Here is a 19,774-nt window from a genome sequence, read left to right on the forward strand (position 1 = left end):
CCCTGAACCACAAGGCCAAGACCCAGGCAGGATTATGGGAAAAGATCAAGCCTGGCCTTTTTCTCTCTGCTCTGAAAACACAGTGCCAAGGGTTCCTTCCCCTCCCTCGCCACTCCGGGTCAGGATTTGTTTGATAAGACGGTCGTTCAGTACCTTCCAACACAAATCCCTCTTGTAGTGAAAGTCCTACAATTTAGGACTTTGCCGTTATTTGCTTATGAAGTGATATTTCACTGTAAGTCAGCAGTAAAATCCCCTGACACATCTCTCCAATAGTCATTTAATCACCTTCACTGTAGGGGGTCTGATAACCTTTCCACTTTTTCTCTGACTTCCAGGCTGGTGGCTCCTGTTACATTGCCTGTTCCTGCCAGCAGTTCCTTTTAACCTTTCTGCTCCCGCCGAGGAGGGAGGGGGGGTTCATATACTTCTCGAGACTTGCTTGTCATGCGTGTTTGTCTTCATCCACGGAGCAGGCACTGTCTGTTATGTGAGTCTGTACAGCACTGTGTACCTTAGTGCTTTAAAAGTGATAAATAGTAGTAGTAATGGGCAGGAGGCGGGGTGGATCCTGGGGGAGGTCAGAGGCAGGAGAGAGGATTCTGGGGGAGGGAGATAAGGGGCAGGGGAGAAGGGGGGGGGGCCCCCGCTCCACCTCCACTGCTCACTTGTAGAAAAAGCTTCTGTGCATCTCCCGTCCCTGCTAATCCATGCCAAGGAGCGGGGGATGGGGATCAGTTGGGGTGGGGGGTGGGGGTTGCAATTGATGATTTATGCCCAGGATGCTTTTTATGCTAGAGCCAGTCCTGGGGAGGAGGGGGTGGGGGTTCATGTAATGATTGGGGCTTGAGGAGGAGAGAGGGGATTATTCGCGGATGGGGTTTCATTTACATTTTCAGCAAGCCACTGAGCGACCAGATAACAAATAAGGTTGACTTGATACTAATTTTCATCCTCACCTTAGATGATTAGCTTGTGCTGAAAATCTCCCTATATCTAGCCGGTTAAATTTAACCAATTATCTTGGCTGCTCCGCAGCCTACTGAACAGACTGCACTTGATCTTAGGCAAAAGGCCGAGAAGCGATTTTAATCCACAGTAACACAGTAGATGATGCAGAAAAAGACGAGCTTGCTTATCCAGTCTGCCCGGTTATTCTTGTCCACACGGCAAGGCTGTATCCCAGCTTTCAGTTGTAGAGCGTGCCTGCTTGTAAGAGATCTGTCCCTATCAAGGGACAATTTAAGCAGATGGCCCTACAAGATCCCCACCCCAAGTCAGTTTCCCACCAGCAAATCCCCCCCCCCCTCCTTGTCTATTCACCAACTCTGCAATAATGCAAATAGTCACCCACAGCAGCGTGGCCGTGGCCTGACCATCTGGGCCATCCATGTCCCTCGTGCAGCCTGCTTTCTGCTGGGTCTTGTAGTTATTCACATACTCGCTGTCCGCCAGACAGACCTGAGCTGCAAGTTTAATTCTGTCACCCCAGTCTGAATAGCTGCCAGTGTCAGTGCCATTATTGCCCAGGCCCGGATTTAGGGATGGACAATGTAGGCAATTGCCTCTGGTGCCAAATTTTCATAGGTGCCAGAGTGTTGCCGCCGACGCTGCCTCTCAGGGCATTCCCCCTCGCCTCTTGCAGTGCCGTGCTGTCCTGAAGCGGCAGCCAGCAGTTGCAGGAAACTCAGGTGGGGGGGCTTCCTGCAGCCCTAGCACGCATGGGCGAGGGGAGGAAACGGGGCGCCCCAGGGGCCGGCGAGGGTTGCAGGAGGCCCCGCTCTGAATTTCCTGCAGCTGCTCGTAGCTGCTCCTGGTTCGCGGTGCGGGGGGGTGAGAAGATATCATTTCAGCAGAGGGGGGGCAGGAAGAGGAATTGTCCTCTGCCCCTGTTCGGGGGGAGGGAGGGGGCATTGGGCAATTTCCTGTAGGCACTGGCAATATGAATCCATCCCTACTGCTGCTTAAGCCTAATCTCCTGGGCAGCCTGCTCACATCAGCACCTGCGGTTCTGCTAGGACTTCTCGTTATTACAGTGCCTACGGCCAGACAGACAGACTGGGCTGCGCGGTTGCCTGCATTTCCGCTAGAAGGTCCAACATTTCCTGTTTCTGTTTACTTCAGCACCCCCAGAACTAGTTGTTCGCTTGTTTTATTAGGGCACTTTAAATAGTTAAAACAGGTACTACTAGGTCATGCATCTACCTCTCCACGTTTAGCAACCAAGGATCCTCTGTGCTCACCGCGGGCCCTCACAAGGCCCGGTACCGTTTGCTGGTCATGTTGGCGCCGCTTGGAGGTTTTGGAGGCAGGTTAGCTAATTTAGTACTGGAGGCCACGAGAGGGGGCAAAAGAGACGGCGGAAAGCAGAGAGCAGTCTGGGGCGATGATATTAAGAGCGGTCAAGGTCCAGAAACATGGGAGAAATGGAGCGGGGATGTGAACATGGGGAGAAGTGGTCGTATCGTCGTGGCCAAACTTCATGTCAGAGATGGCACTTGATGATGATGATGATGATGATGATGATGATGAAAAAGATGTATCTAAAGTCAGGTGTGGCTGACTTCCTTTAGAGAAAATGTTTGCCCACTCTGTCTGCCCATTTGTAGCTGCCTACCGTGCTGTCACAGGCCTTACTTAACCTGTGGCCTTCCTCCTCTCTCTGCCACTAAGGCTCCCTTTTGCGTGCTTTATCAAAAGGTTTAACTGGCTGTCTTTTGAGAGTTAGCCGGATACACATCTGCTTTTTAAAATCCCGCCCCCGACATCAACCAGCTAAATTTAATTCCCCGAACTCACAAGGCGGGCAATTTTAACTGATTGAAAAAGGGCGGCTCCTGAGGCATTCCCCAGGGCGGGCTAATGGTTTTCAGCGCTAGCCAACTGAATTTAGGAGGGAACGCCAGCCAGACAAATAGCCGTCCTGATCCCAGTATACCTCTTTCGTGCGTGCTGGCATTCTGCCACCTTTCCTGTAACCTCTGCTGGAGGTCTGCTCTGGCTGTCCAGCGCTAAGTATTTTCTGGCATTCCTTTTCAGCTTCCCCTCTGTTCGGCTTCTTCTGATGACCTTTTGTCCTTCAGCTCTGAGGTGTAGGGGAAATGCTGCCCTCTGGTACTTTTTTGAACCCTGTTAAGACGTCCGAGTGTTTGTGCGGCTTCTCTGTGCCTGCTGTCTAGCGCAGGCCATGCGCCATTTTGCTGGCCCTGCTTTGACCTTGTCAATGTCCTTGTGTAGATGTGGGCTCCAGAAATGAACGTGCAGTTCTCATATTAGTTTCTTCTTTCTACTAGCGATACCTCTCTTTATGCTCCCAAGTATACTGCTTTGTCACATTGACTGGCTACTGTATTTTGTGCTTTTATGTGTTGAGTCTGGCCTTTTTCTTTTTGTTTTTTTGTTCATTTTTTAAAATTCCTTTTTGTAATCTTTGTATTTTATGTTTATTGCAGTTTATATAATCTCTTGTAAAAAAAACCCCAAAGAACTTATTACAGAAATAGCAAATCAGTCCCATTCATTTTTATTGTAATTAATTGTAGGATGTAATAATTTTGATTAATGCTTGGCTGAGGTTTCTTCAAACAGGCTGGAAATAAATAAATAATAATTAATAAGTATATAAGTGATGACCCCCATCCCCCCCCCCGGGTCTCTTTTCTGTTTAGTGACTGCTGTTTCTTTACCTTGTGAAAGGTATTCGAGCCTTGGAGTTTTGCATCCCAAGTGCATGATTTAGCATTTTTGGGGGGATTAATGCATAGTTGCTGCACCTTTTATGATTTTTTCAAGCTTTTAAAGGCCCTCTGGCATCACTGATCTTTTGCAAATTTTCATATCACTTGCAAACAGACACTGAAGAGGGCTGGGCCTAGCACTGATCCTTGCGGCACCCTAATGGTCATGCGCCCTTCACCATTTACCGAGACCTGTTTTCATTAGGACGATCTAAGACCTTATCCACAAGTTTCTTGAGCCTTCCTAACCCGCACTGAATTTGTGGGCATTCGCTCTCTTTCACTCACGCCTCCCAATTCTGTTCTTTCCCCATGAACGTGTGATGAGGCAGTCTACAAAACACTGAAGTCAGTTACTAAAAAGGAGACTTGCTCTCAATTTATTTTGTAGGCTATGCCGCCTCGCTAATGAGCAGATTAACCTTCAGCAAGCAACCAAGCTCACTCTTCTGAATTTCTGGATGCCCCTCATGAGAGACTTCTCAGGACGTTAAAAAGCCATAGGATAGGAAGCAATGTCCTCTTGTGGACTGGTAACCGATTAAAGGGTTGGAAACTGTCTGTTTTCCCTAATGCAGAGAAGTGAAAAGTACTCCAGGGACCTGTACTGGGACCTGTGTGATTTTTTTTTCAAATTATTCGTTAATGTTCTGGAAAAGGGAGCAATAAGTGAGGTGATCAGATTTGTAGATGACACAAAATTATTCAAAGTAGTTAAAAGACGAGTAGACTGTGAGGAATTGCAGGAGGGGCATTGTGAGTCTGGGGAACGGGGCATCTAAATGACAGAGGCAATGTAATGAGAACAAGTTCACAGTGATGCATGTAGCAGAAAAATAATCCTAACTCTAGGTACACAATGCTGGATTCCACGTTAGGAATCATCACCCAGTCAAAGGACCTTGCGGTCATTGTGGACAATACTTTAAAATCCTCAGATCAGTGCGCAGTAGTGGTTAAACAGCAAAAAAATATGTTAGGAACTATTCACAAAGGAATAGGGAATAAAACTGAGAGCATCATAATGTCGCTGTATAAATCCATAGTGCAGTAACACTTAGGGCCAGATTTTCAAAGGGTTACGCGTGTAACCGCTCCTGCGCGCCGAGCCTATTTTGCATAGTCCCGGCGACGCACACAAGCCCCGGGTCGCGCGTATGTCCCGGGGCTTTGTGAAAGGGGCAGGGTGCTTGGCTCTTGGTCAAGGTTTTTTGCTGCAATGACCAGCGAGCGGGGGGGGGGGGGGGGGTGTATAAAATAAGAGACAAAAAATCCCTGGGTGGTTGTGAATGAAGGTTCATGGGGCTTGGATTCCAGCTCTAGTTCTGATTGAGCTGGAAGCCTAAAGGAGCAGAGGAAACTAGCAGGCCGATACAGTAAAAATCGCGGGCGAGCGCCCGCTCTCCTGTGCACGCGATTCAGTAAATTAATTTATTTAAATTAGGGCCCATGGTAAAAAGAGGCGCTAGGGACACTAACGCGTCCCTAGCGCCTCTTTTTGGACAGGAGTGGCGGCTGTCAGCGAGTTTGACAGCCGATGCTCAGTTTTGCCGGCGTCGGTTCTCAAACCTGCTGACAGCCTCGGGTTTGGATAAGCATCTGGAGGACAGGTCCATTAGTGAATTAACCAGACAGATTTCGGGTTTGCCACCTGCGGGCGAGCAACGTTAGGATCTACCAGATACTTCCAAGTGATCTGGGTTGGCCGGCCTTGGAAAGAGGATGCTGGGCTCGGTGGACCATTGGTCTGACCCAGCACGGCACTTTTCATGTTCTTATGTTATTCCACCAGATGGTGAGTGTTGAGGAGCAGGGGCTGTTGGAAGGGGCAGGCGAGGCAGGTGACTGCCTGAGGTGATTCTCCTTGGCAGGGGGTGGGAAGGGGCCGGGGTGCCAGCCCGCCATGCTGCTGTGGATCTTCGGTGGCTGTGTTAGCGCCTCTAAGTCCTTATGTGACTGCTCATGCATGGCCATGTCATTAAAGAGGACTCCTGCTGGCTGGCTACATCATCGGAGAGGGATCCCCCTCCCTACCCTGGGCTGTTCAGCATGCCGGTTAACTTGTTGACAGGCCTTTTGAGGAGAAGCATCCATAGATAATGGCATGTACAAAGCTCCTGTCCCGCCCTGCGTCTCGGGTGGAGGCTTAGCAGGCTGGTGTGTGCCAACAGCCTTCAATAAAGATGGCCACTTCTAGTCCTCAAGAGCGACAGATCTTTCAGGATATGAATATTCTTGAGATATATTGCTGGATATGCCTGCTCTAAGCCTTCAGTTCATTTTCATATTTTGGCAATCTTAAAAGCCAGACTTAGTTGTAGCCCTCAAGGACCACAGATTGCATCTCTCGCCTGTGCCACTGTGTCAGATTGGGGGAAAACCCCCCAACAACGATGTTTTGATACCCGTGCCAACATTTTGTTTGAGGTAACTAGTTCTGTGCGGCAGTCAAAAATTCAAGCAGAATGTTGGGAATTATTAGGAAGGGAATGGTGAATAAAATGGAAAATGTCATAATGCCTCTATATCGCTCCATGGTGAGACCACACCTTGAATACTGTGTACAATTCTGGTTGCTGGATCTTAAAAAAGATATAGTTGCGATGGAGAAGGTACAGAGAAGGGCGTCGAAAATGATAAAGGGAATGGAACAACTCCCCTATGAGGAAAGGCTGAAGAGGTTAGGACTTTTCAGCTTGGAGAAGAGACGGCTGAGGGGGGATATGATAGAGATGTTTAAAACCATGAGAGGTCTAGAACAGGTAAATGTGAATCAGTTATTTACTCTTTCTGATAATAGAAAGATTAGGGGGCACTCCATGAAGTTAGCATGTGGCACATTTAAAACTAATCAGAGAAAGTTCTTTTTCACTCAATGCACAATTAAACTCTGGAATTTGTTGCCAGAGGATGTGGTTAGTGAAGTTAGTATAGCTGTGTTTAAAAACGGATTGGATAAGTTCTTGGAGGAGAAGTCCATTAACTGCTATCAATTAAGTTGACTTAGAAAATAGCCACCGCTATTACTAGCAACGGTAACATGGGATAAGCTTAGTTTTTGGGTAATTGCCAGGTACTTGTAGCCTTGATTGGCCACTGTTGGAAACAGGATGCTGGGCTTGATGGACCCTTGGTCTGACCCAGTATGGCATGTTCTTATCTTCTCATTCTGGTAGGCCCCACTTTATATATTTTACATCTTTCATGTAACCACTCATGGAGATGTTATCTCAGTCTACCAATTAATGCAGAAACGTGACTACGGCCCTACAGGAAGAGCATCTGGGGTGTCAGACAAGTACGTGATTTACTCAAGCATTTTTCCCATAGAATAGGAGAAAAGCCTTAGTAAATTAGGCCCTAAGGAATCGAATTCTAAAGAATCAGTTCCAAAGTGTTGGGGTGATGAATGCTCGAGGAGGAGGAGGCTGCCGCTGGTAGGAATGAACGATTGATTTTGTTAACTCTGTGCTCCCTCACATGATGAGCATTTGCAGGTATGTTAGCGAGAAATCGAAAGTTCTTTAAATCACAAGGAAAGAAACGCGCGTACGTGCAAGTAGTGTGAAATTGTGCTTTTCCGGCCTTTGATTAAGAGGTAGCTCGGCTTTCGTTACCGCACAAGTGTTCTGCTTTTATGTGAAAGGCCTTAGCAGCTGCCCTGGAATGAAAAAATCTTTTCATTTATCCTTTCCATTTTAAGGACCCACCGGGTGTCCAGCGGGACCACTGTAAATACCACAGGCGAGACGGTGCTGTAGGGGGGGACAGAGCTCCTTTCCTGCGTGATCGGGAATATCGGAATTTCTGCAGCTTTTCCCACAGGGAAGAAGGGGGAAAAAACCCCACATTTTGCTCTGGAAAGGCCTTCTTTCCAGGCCTGGGAAAAGACATCTCCCCCCCTCCGCGGCTACAGTAAAACCGAGAGACAGGTGTGTGAGGGTTTGTTTTTTTTTGCACCAGCCCATGTGTTTTAGTCACGGCAATTAAAGAGACACCGTGACCCTGTAATTAGGATGCGGAATGAATGGGAGCCACTTTGTTTTCTGGAGATAGACGACCCGGGGTGCTAACTGCTTGCCGTATGGGAATTTACAGCTTTCCGGAGTAAGGCCCAGTGGGCAGTGCCCTACCTATAAACCCCCTCCCCTCCGGTTGTGTCGTACATTCTCTGCAATGCATTTACTTTGGCGAGCAGCAGATAAAATTAGCACGTGAAAGATTAGTTGAAAGAGGCCGATTTTATTGCCTGCATTTTTTTTTTCTTTCTCTTTATGATAACTTGCACCCCAGAATTCAAATACTAAGATGTTACTTCCCTAAGTGCTCTGTTTCATCTGTTCCAGAGGAGGGCAAAGACTCCAGCTGACCTGAGAAATAATGCCTGGGGCGGAAGATCTCCAGCCCTGTCTCCATGTTTTACGTTTTGCATTGAATGAGATCTCCGTGATTTTATTCATTCTTTAAGCAACAGGATGAGCAGGTTTATATTTTTTTTTCTATAAACTTATATACCACCCTATTAACAAAGCTGTCAAGATGGTTTATGGAACTTAACATCCATAATAAAAACCATATGTTGTCAGTGTTAAATTAAAGGTTAAGATCACACTTTGTTGGTTCTGATATTTTTTTTTTATCATTCCTAAGGCAATATTGTGGGGTTTTTTTTTTAAGGCCCCCTCCTACTTTGGCACGCCTCTACCTGAATGTAATCTGCTTTGAAGCGCCGAAAAGCGGAATATAAATAAATCAAGCAAATCAAATATAAATCTAAGCAAAGTAAGGATGCTGTCGTGTTGTTCGTTACTGTTGAACAGCACAGCAGCATCACACAAATGCATGCAGGACTGGATTTAGGAATAAAGAAGCTTTGGTGGCAAGTTATAAAAGTGTGCAAAGACTGGGACTTCCCATGCTGCTTTCTGCTTTCCAAGGGGATGGGTAAGAGGAGCTCGGCCCCAGATACATGTGAAGCACAGTCGGCTGAAGAGTGGATTCAGCACAGAAGATTTAAAATAACTGCCGAGTGGGGCTGGGCTCGACGGACCTTGGCCTGACCAAACATCTTAACTTTTAAGTTCTTACTTTGCTATCCTGTGAAAATATAAGAAATTAAATATGCTAGGCCCAAGAAAGGAACCAAGGTATAAGAGAAAAAGAAAAAAACAATATAGGCAAGAAAGAGAGGAGTTTAAATTGCATCAAAATAAACTTTATTGATAAAATATATAATTTCAGAACAACACCAGATACATTGGAGTTAATAAGAGGACATTTGCACCTGATCCATGTTTGTGTACATAAATCATGAGGTCCATATTCAGAAGCATTTAGATGGATAATGCAGAAGTTATCCGGCTAAATGAAGGTTTGGGCACTTAGCTGGCTGTCTTATTATCTGGCTGAAGTTTAGCCGGATAACTTAAGGGCAGTCCAGGGGTGGAGTTACATTAGCTGGCTAAGTTATCTGGTTAATTTCCATAGTCAGAGTTAGCTGGATAACTGAGCCAGCTAAGACTGGTAGAGCCAAAGTGATGTCCTAAAGGTAGTTGGCTAACTTTAGGATCGCCGGTTATAGTCAGTAGTGCAGTGCACTAATGAATCTACCTCCAGAGTTGCAACAGCAGCAGAACAGGACCGAATGGTTCGCCCAGATAGGGACTAGTTAGACATGTTTAGACATAATGCTCCTTCTGTAAAGCAGGGCTGGCAATCTGAGCCACTGCGGGAGTCCATCCCTGGGAGCCAGTAGCCGGGAAAGGATGTTGTGAGTGATGGGAGGGCTGCTCTCGGTGCTGAAATGTGACATAAGCCTGATTGCTCTCGCTTTTTATTTCCCGGGCATTCCACAGGCAGGATTCGTCTTTTCCCCCACGGAGCCTCGCTGCTTTGGCTTAGCAGGAAGTGAGTTGAAAGCCAGGCAAGTGGCTTTCAACTCTGCAAAAACCCCCAAACATCATGGGAGCGTATTCTCCAGAAATCATGAAATGTTTAATGCAAGAAAGAATCTGTAATTGTAGCAAAATTATCTTAGTAGTGCAAGGAAGGGGGGGGGTGGGGAGGGCGCCCCCGAGTTGTGGGTGATATTCTTAGGGGTGCGGCATTTTGGTTCACTCTGTAATGTTAAGATAGGAAGCAGGACATTTCAGGACGGAGTTTAAAAGGCTTTAATTAATAGCCTACGCTGGTAACTCTTAAACGTGCGCGTTGGCTGGTATCGTGCCCATGGACCCAGCTATCGTATGACGTAACACGCGTATATGCGCGCATGGTGCAGAATAGACTGAGCGCGTGCGCATGTGCCCCCTAATTTTAAGTGGGCGCTCGCATATGCGTGCAAATCCCGCTTCCACTGCGTAAATGGGGGGGGGGGGGGATATTAAAAAGGGCGCGTGTCCGTGCCGTGGCCAGTTTCACCAGTTCGTTCCCAGTTTGCCCAGGCAAGGGATAGGACTTCCAAACTCCCCTAATTTAATAGCCTCCCTTTCCTCCTTAAAACCCGGCTGACATTCCTAAATTGCTTTTGTTTCATGACTTACCTGCTATCCATTGCAGAAGTAAAGTCACGTGGTAGGGGACCCCCCCGGGCATGCACTTGTGCACTGGTTTCACTGAGAAGTCCAGGAACACCCAGACCATGCCCGCTGTGACAATATTCTTTTGTGAAATGATTTTTTTTTTTTACCTTGTTCCTATGAAGTCAATCCTCCTGGAATAGGGTCTGCTGGAGAGTAATATCCTCTAACTTAGCTTCAGCATGGGTGAAGAGCGTGGTGGCTTGAAAAAGAAAGGTGACTGAGTTTTCCTGTTCTCTGTTTATTTAGCATTTATTTGAAATGCATGAACCGCCTATGCAGTTGCCCTAGGCGGTGTCCGAGCAAAACATGTGCAGTTATCGTTCTAAAATAGAATAGACTCTAAATACATACAAAAACATAAAAAAAGAAAATCACTTCATCGGTCCATGAAAAACTACAGCAAAACCAATATCCTTATCCAAAGGGTAACTGGAAAAGATAGATCTTAAGAGTCACTTTGAATTGCTTAATCCAGGTTATCATGTGACACGTAGGTCACAGGGAAGTGGATTCCATAGGTTTGGAGCTGCGATCGAGAAAGCTCGCTCCCTTATTTCGGCGAGCCTGGCTAGGCAAAGACATGGAAGCTCTTTGTGAGGATCGCAGTGTACGAGTGAGGTCGTAAATCCGAAGGATGGCATTTGCCCAAGGACAGGCCTTAGATGACACGAGCTTGTGCACAAACATAGCTATTTTATGCATCATCCTTGATTGTACCGGGAGCCGGTGCAGCTGGCAGAGAACTGGTGTAATATCAGCCAAATAATGCTGAGCACTTTGTCAGGGCTTAAAACTCCGATGGGACCCATTGGTCATTCTCACGCAGTGACTTTTTATATTTTCCTGTTTTAATTTGTTGAGACATTTGTATTTCTCCTATAGTAGTGCTATGAGTTGCTGACCCTACCATGTTGAAGAAGGTACAGGTTAGGCTCATTCTTGCATTACTTTGCCGATGACTTTTTAAGGTGCATGATTGGTTCGGTTCTTGCTCTGGTAGTGTAAGATGTCACGGATGTGAGCCCTCGGGCTGTGGCGTGGTTGACGCAGCCTAGCAAGCGAACCTACTAGGCCCACGCCGACAGTTGGTGGATTTGCTCTTACTAGGACTGGAGCTAGGGCTTCACTTATACCAGCTCTGTTCCCCCGCAGGTTGAACCCTAGGGTGCCAGGGGCCGGCAGGGCTTAGGTGAAAGTCCTGTAAATTTGAGTCTCGGGCAGAGATCGGGGCTGGCAGCGGGTAGATGGTAACTGGGTCCAGGCCAAGGATGGGGCAGACAATATCCGAGTCCAGGCCCAGGTCGGGGCAGGTGGCCAGCAGGCAGATTGAGGTCCAGTCTGGGGTCAGGGCAGGCAGCAGTCCAAAAGAGTGCTCAATATTCATAACAGAGGTCAGAACCAGGAGTCAGGCAGAGATGGACAGACAAGACAAGACAAGGCACTGGGGACCAAGACACAAGCAGGACAGGGCAAGACTAGGCAAGGCAAAGCAAGGTAACACCGAGGAAGGAAAACAAGGTATCAAGGAAGCAAGAGAGTGAGCAACATGCACGGCAAGGCCATGTTGCAGAGACATCGCGCGGAAAGTGTGACTGGGGTTTAAATAACCCGCTGCATGATGTCATCAGGAGGCGCTGCTGCAGGGCTGTCATGGGCCGGCTCGCGGCATGCATAAGCCAGCGGATCAGAGGGAAGCAGAGAATGGTGGTGTCCTTGCTGCATCGGGGCTCGGTGACATGCTGGGTGAGTGGGTCCTGTTGCAGGGCTGTCCCATAGCCGGCCAAGCGTTAACAATGATATCTTCCATCTGACTTTCACAGGAAATTTAGGAAAAATTAGGTCCCTCACATGGCAATGTCTCTAAATGGGTCTGTTGGGCACACGCCATGACAAGAATGAACCTTACTCCTAAGCCAGGATACGTTAGGAATGATCTCAGACTCTTAAATTTACTGCTAGTTCTGTTCTTAATAGTTGCATTTTGCCAAAGAGGACCTTCTTCTGGAGTTAATAGGATGTAATATGTATAGGAAACATATCAACGCGCTCTTGGAAGTTCTTTTTAATCAAGTCAGTGGCACTTAATACAGTTGGGATTATTTCTATAGCTCTCTGTCACATTTGCTTGGTCTCTGATTGCAACTCTTGGTGCTTGAGGATAGTCTGTCTCCCTGTATATAGTACAGCAAAGTTGCTAGTGTCAAGATACGTCTGGTTGCTAGTGAATGGTACTTAGCAGCATACTTGAAGGAGCTGGATGGCCGAATGAAGATTAAGCCAAGGCTGATAAAACCAGTCCTAGATTGGGAGGTCTATTAGCATGCAGCTCTAACACTGGGGCGGACTCAGGATCAGGATCACCAGGAGAGAGGTGGGCAAGGAACACTGGAGCAGGATTGTAGGGCTGGATGCAGAAGAGGAACACTGGAGCAGACTGAGGAGCTGGATGTGGAGCAGGGACATTGGAGCAGACTAAGGAGCTGGATGTGGAGCAGGAGCACTGGAGCAGACTAAGGAGCTGGATGTGGAGCAGGGACATTGGAGCAGACTAAGGAGCTGGATGTGGAGCAGGAGCACTGGAGCAGACTAAGGAGCTGGATGTGGAGCAGGAGCACTGGAGCAGACTAAGGAGCTGGATGTGGAGCAGGAGTACTGGAGCAGACTGAGGAGCTGGATGTGGAGCAGGAGCACTGGAGCAGACTGAGGAGCTGGATGTGGAGCAGGAGCACTGGAGCAGACTGAGGAGCTGGATGTGGAGCAGGAGCACTGGAGCAGACTGAGGAGCTGGATGTGGAGCAGGAGTACTGGAGCAGACTGAGGAGCTGGATGTGGAGCAGGAGCACTGAAGCAGACTGAGGAGCTGGATGTGGAGCAGGAGTACTGGAGCAGACTGAGGAGCTGGATGTGGAGCAGGAGCACTGGAGCAGACTGAGGAGCTGGATGTGGAGCAGGAGTACTGGAGCAGACTGAGGAGCTGGATGTGGAGCAGGAGCACTGGAGCAGACTGAGGAGCTGGATGTGGAGCAGGAGCACTGGAGCAGACTGAGGAGCTGGATGTGGAGCAGGAGCACTGAAGCAGACTGAGGAGCTGGATGTGGAGCAGGAGCACTGGAGCAGACTGAGGAGCTGGATGTGGAGCAGGAGCACTGGAGCAGACTAAGGAGCTGGATGTGGAGCAGGAGCACTGGAGCAGACTAAGGAGCTGGATGTGGAGCAGGAGTACTGGAGCAGACTGAGGAGCTGGATGTGGAGCAGGAGCACTGGAGCAGACTGAGGAGCTGGATGTGGAGCAGGAGCACTGGAGCAGACTGAGGAGCTGGATGTGGAGCAGGAGCACTGGAGCAGACTGAGGAGCTGGATGTGGAGCAGGAGCACTGGAGCAGACTGAGGAGCTGGATGCGGAGCAGGAGCACTGGAGCAGACTGAGGAGCTGGATGTGGAGCAGGAGCACTGAAGCAGACTGAGGAGCTGGATGTGGAGCAGGAGCACTGGAGCAGACTGAGGAGATGGATGTGGAGCAGGAGCACTGAAGCAGACTGAGGAGCTGGATGTGGAGCAGGAGCACTGGAGCAGACTGAGGAGCTGGATGTGGAGCAGGAGTACTGGAGCAGACTGAGGAGCTGGATGTGGAGCAGGAGCACTGAAGCAGACTGAGGAGCTGGATGTGGAGCAGGAGCACTGGAGCAGACTGAGGAGCTGGATGTGGAGCAGGGACATTGGAGCAGACTAAGGAGCTGGATGTGGAGCAGGAGCACTGGAGCAGACTGAGGAGCTGGATGTGGAGCAGGGACATTGGAGCAGACTGAGGAGCTGGATGTGGAGCAGGAGCACTGGAGCAGACTGAGGAGCTGGATGTGGAGCAGGGACATTGGAGCAGACTGAGGAGCTGGATGTGGAGCAGGAGCACTGGAGCAGACTGAGGAGATGGATGTGGAGCAGACTGAGGAGCTGGATGTGGAGCAGGGACATTGGAGCAGACTGAGGAGCTGGATGTGGAGCAGGAGCACTGGAGCAGACTAAGGAGATGGATGTGGAGCAGGAGCACTGGAGCAGACTGAGTTGCTGGATGTGGAGCAGGAGCACTGGAGCAGACTGAGGAGCTGGATGTGGAGCAGGAGCACTGGAGCAGACTAAGGAGATGGATGTGGAGCAGGAGCACTGGAGCAGACTGAGGAGCTGGATGTGGAGCAGGAGCACTGGAGCAGACTGAGGAGCTGGATGTGGAGCAGGAGCACTGGAGCAGACTAAGGAGATGGATGTGGAGCAGGAGCACTGGAGCAGACTGAGTTGCTGGATGTGGAGCAGGAGCACTGGAGCAGACTGAGTTGCTGGATGTGGAGCAGGAGCACTGGAGCAGACTGAGTTGCTGGATGTGGAGCAGGAGCACTGGAGCAGACTGAGGAGCTGGATGTGGAGCAGGGACATTGGAGCAGACTGAGGAGCTGGATGCGGAGCAGGAGCACTGGAGCAGGATTGTAGGGCTGGATGCAGAACAGGAACACTGGAGCAGACTGAGGAGCTGGATGCAGAACAGGAGCACTGGAGCAGACTGAGGAGCTGGATGTGGAGCAGGAGCACTGAAGCAGACTGAGGAGCTGGATGTGGAGCAGGAGCACTGGAGCAGACTGAGGAGCTGGATGTGGAGCAGGAGCACTGGAGCAGACTGAGGAGCTGGATGTGGAGCAGGGACATTGGAGCAGACTGAGGAGCTGGATGCGGAGCAGGAGCACTGGAGCAGGATTGTAGGGCTGGATGCAGAACAGGAGCACTGGAGCAGACTGAGGAGCTGGATGTGGAGCAGGACTGCAGAACGGAATGTAGCATAGGAATGAGGCCAGACGAGCAGAGATTCCAGAGGATGTGTCCCGGGAGTTTGTTACACTAGCAAGGTGGGTCCCTGTTGCACTCCTCATCTACTATCACCAATCAGGGCATGCCCTGTCTGGACCAATGGGACGTTCCAAGAGCATGTTCAACTACCTGGCAACCAGACGGTATGTGTCCCCTGGCGTTTCCCTGCCTCAGTGGCTCCTCTGCAGCTTCCTGGGGTCACTGGTTGAAGACCCTGCTGATCCACTGACACCTCGTCTAGCAGTGCCATTCTGGTGCTTTTCTCCTTTATCACTATGTCCAATTTTCTAGCATCAAGCTTTCTATCGATTGGAATGGTAATGTCCCAGGTCCTTGAGAGGATGCCCTAGGTTCAGCACAACCCTAAGTCTCAATTGCTAGAAGCTGGAAGGCTATGACAATGGGTAAAGAACGCTGTGCATCCCATATTTCTCAGACACGCCCGCAGGCTGGCAGTGGCAGAGACAGAATGCCGGTCTGGATGGATCTTTGGTCTAACCCAGTGCAACTCTTCTTATGTAGGATGTCCCTTGCTGTAGTTTGCGTGCGCACTAAAGACATTCAGGTCAATGCAATGTGCGCTCATGATTGAGCGCCCGCTCTCCTAATGCATGCAGATCCACCTCTCCCGGGCACCCGATTTAATATTTAAATTAGCTGCTGCAGTAAAAAGAAGGCGCTAGGGGCAATTGCATACCCCTAGTGCTTCCTTGGCATCAGGTGCCCAGGAAAGGTGGCTGTCAGTGTGGGTTAGGAAACAGACGCTCAATATGAGCGTCTGTTGTCTCCAGCTACCGGCACAATATACACAGCCTAGACTGTATAAATTGTGGGTGTATATTGGGTGCCCAGATTTTTTTTTTTTGCAAATTTTTTTTTTTAACTGATTCCGCTTTCTGTGGCCCCTTCTAATTAGTATCACCACGTTACTAGTAGGAGGAATCACAGAAAGCAGGAATTTTGAGCTTTTACAATGAGCCCTTAAGCTCGGCAGTAAATTTGCCGTGTTGCAAGGGCACATTGGCCGCGCGGGAAATTTTTTGCATTGCGGGGATTAGCTAATAGCCTCATCTACATGTACTTTACATGTACTTTACATGTGATGAGGAGCTATTAGCTACACGCTCGATTGGACGCACATTTTGGGCACACTAATCCCCGTTTGGCATCGGGAGTTATGGATGCACATCCAAAGCGCTCGTCCAGTCGCGTGTTGAGCCATGCGCTGTGGCTGCAGCGGCCTGATTACAAGGGAAACCATTCTGTATAATCAAGTGCCGCCTTTTTTTTCCCCGTCGAAACTGAAGATTTGTTGGCCTAGTATTATTATAATCATTTGTACAGCGCATACCAGAAGCAGGCAGCGCTTATCAGAGACTCAGGAAGGGTTATTTTCAAAGGGACCTCAGTGGGTGAAAATTGCCCACCCATCTACTGCCCGTTTGCGTGGACTGAACAGAGCCCAGTGCTGCACACGTCGGGAGTTTCAAGACCTTTCATTTTCCACGCGCGCAGTAGCGAGCTCATGAATTCGGTGGGATAACTTTCAGTGTGGACCTCGTGGCGCGTAAGTTTGCGTGGAATGTTGGTTTTGTGCTGTCTAATTTAGGTGGCTGTTAGAACATTACCGCCATCATGGACAAGTCCCCACTCCTTGGAGTTTACAGTCTAGACGAGACGGACAGACAGGATGCACAGATGGGGGGGAGGGCCCATGACTGTGAAGATTATAGGTGGGATTCATTTTAGGAAGGGGGTGCGAGAAGAAGATGATGGAATACACAACCCCCACCTCCAAAGTGGCTGTCAAATAATGGAAGAGGTTGCAGAGTATTGTAGGCAGTCCAGTGTGGCAGCCAAAAACCGATCTGTACTCAGCACAACAAGAAGAAGAAGAAGGCTGGAATTCAAAAGAAGAAAAAGTCGTTAATATTGATCCCTGTTGCACTGTCTGGGAGAGCATTTTCCATTCTCTGCAAACAAATCTTTTTTTTAAAATAGGCCTTGATTTACAAAAGCTCCATTCTGAAAAGGACGTTTCAAGGGCTGATTGACTTCACACTGCACTCTTGTTTAATGGATTCCAACTTTGTGATGCAATTTTATTCAGGAGTTCCTTGCATGATATGAAGAGGGGAAGCTTTCGGGTAATTAGGGAAGCTGATTGCTTGCAAGTCTGGCCATTTGTTCACACCCCTGTGCCTAGATTCTTCCTGTGAGGATAAGGTTACAGTGGGTGGGCTTTGTTTTAGTAAGGGTGGTCCACCTTCTCAAGTGAGATTCCATATGCTTCCCTGCTTCTCTCTCACTGTGTCCCTGTGAAAAAAAAAACCCCCAACGTCTCGGCTCCAGGTAAGATATGTACGGATTCTGCTTTGTGTGTGTCTTGGGATTTCAAAGACTAGTTCAGCAGGCAAAATGACAGTATTGTCATGGGACTGAATTAGATAGGTGTACGCTTTAGAGGGGGTGAGATCTGCTTACGCTTTGTGAACTCTTAGGAGCAGAAGCTCCCATACCCTTTGAACCCTGTCAGATTTCCCTTCAGCAGTGGAAATCCAGGCGTGTTGTATGTGTGCAGCACATACAATACATTGCACTGTTTTTAGGCAAAGATTGGCAATTCTCAGTTCTGTGGGAATAGCCATAAATACTATGCAGCTGATATTGAAGTAGCAGAAAATTAATGAGATTACCCCGTTTCTCCTTTTCCAGCTGACAACAGGATGTGTTTTTTTTACTCATGCGAGTTAACCTTGTATTGTTCTGATTGTTAGGTTTTACAGGCATGGGACTTGATGGCAAAGTTTACTTTGATTCCTTTCTAAAACTGCAGCTAGGAGCACCCTCTAAACCACTGCATTATTTTGTGTAACTGAGCCAAGGTTTCAGAAGAGGGGGGAGGGTTGTTAATCGGACACCGCATGGTGCCATCACCCGTGCATTTTCAATACGGTTAGTAAATTCAGGAAGGAGGCGGCCAGGCCTGCTAGTACTGCTCTAGGTTAAAGAGCCAGGCTGCCATGTGAGTCCACTTAAATGCACGGTAATAAAAAAAAAAGTATATAAGTCAATACCTTTTTGTTGGACTAACTTAATACATTTCAGAATTTGACCTGAGGACTAGAGCATGGCTCCCAAAAGCTGGACAAGAAATGCATTCGTTTAGTTTAATGAAAAGGTATCACCTGACATATTTTTTATATTTATTTCAGGATGCTAAGTATAGAGGACTTCTTGTAGTTTGCTAATGCTCTTTTGTACAAAACATTGTAGGATTATGGGGCTGCTTTTTCTGTTTTGCTCTGGCATTTGCTGTTGCCTGCTTGGATTATGACTGTGCAGCAGAAGAGGATACTGGGCTTGATGGACCCTTTGGTCTGACCCAGTACGGCAATTTCTTATGTTCTTACTGGAATATTGGTTTGCAGGTTCTTGCTTCTCAGAAACCTTGCCCCACAGTATGGACCTTTCCTGTCTTATTATTTTTCTTGCATTTCTGGGAAGAGTACATAATTTGAAGGGTAGGGATGCTTTTTTTTTATTGGATTAACAAAAACGTCTTGGACCTCATGTAAGAAGATAGGGCCATATATCTCTATCTATCTCTGTGTTATTTGCGTTAGGTTTTAGTGCTCCATAGGTCACCTCTGGGAGCTGTAATGGCAGCACAGGCATTCATGCATTCATTCCACGAATCCGGTAGCCTGCAAGACACCTTTGCTAATTGGCTTTAATTCCTCCCTTCTCCTAAGTTATGAAGGTGTGACTTCTTCCCAATGCGAATTGCAGCTGTTCCTTCGGAGGTGGAGATTCTCTCTTAAATCAGTCCTCTGTCCCAGGACAGTCAACCCCCCTCCCCTGCTTCCAGCAGTGACCTCTGCTTCCTTTAACCTTCACGCCTGCCCACTGGCCAGGTGCTCCCGTAACACCCGGCGTAAAAATAAAAGTGCGCTAAGAGCACAGCTGGTCCTTCGCTGAGCAGCAGGAGGAGAGCAGCCCTCAACTATAAACATGCGGTTATAAAAACTGGTTCAGTAGTTTAAATGTCCTCTTGCCAAAGGCTCATCAAAATTCCAGCACTGAGCGATGGCCTTTTATTCCTCCCGCAGCCCCCTCCCCTCAATCCACTGGAATGTTTTAAACCTAAAACAGGAAAAACGACCGGTCCGCGGCCCATGTCCGGTCTGCACGCCCAGGGCTTCACTTAAGTGTCAGATAGCAGGGAATACTCTGTCCTTTCATGTTTGTACCCCTGTGGGGAGAGCTGAGGGATGGATGTAAGCGGGGTAAGGATGCCAGGGGTAAATGTAGCCAAAAATGAAGCCTGAAACATCCAAATCCAGATGCACAGTCTATCCTTTGTGAAACTGCTGGTCTAGCAAGGCAGTTCAGCCTTTTGTGCGCTGGCAAAAATCATTCACCAGTGGACCTCTGCCATGATGATCTCTGGATAGAATATAAAATTTTTAAAAATATATGGATGTATTTGCATATATAAAGTTCTTTCCTAAAATGGAGATCTTGGAATATACATATTCTAAATACATATATTTATTTTATTTATTTATTTATTTATTTATAATTTTTATGTACCGATGTTCT

General features: G+C 48.2%; 1 protein-coding gene across 4 annotated transcripts in view; it reads left to right on the top strand.

The window, feature by feature from the left end:
• The window catches only part of KIF26A (kinesin family member 26A), a 234,830-nt gene that overhangs the window by 63,278 nt on the left and 151,778 nt on the right, over positions 1 to 19,774 (top strand). Inside the window, exon 1 of one of the 4 annotated variants that reach the window (XM_029598060.1) lies at positions 17,387 to 17,521. The exons of 2 other annotated variants lie outside the window; for them this stretch is intronic. The gene's annotated coding sequence lies outside the window, so the exon portion shown is untranslated. Of the gene's footprint in view, positions 1 to 17,386; positions 17,522 to 18,271; positions 18,351 to 19,774 lie in introns of those variants that run through there. One more of the 4 variants, XM_029598059.1, reaches the window with a different exon arrangement.

This window comes from Rhinatrema bivittatum, chromosome 4 (assembly GCF_901001135.1).
Source record: "Rhinatrema bivittatum chromosome 4, aRhiBiv1.1, whole genome shotgun sequence".
Taxonomy (NCBI): Eukaryota; Metazoa; Chordata; class Amphibia; order Gymnophiona; family Rhinatrematidae; genus Rhinatrema; species Rhinatrema bivittatum.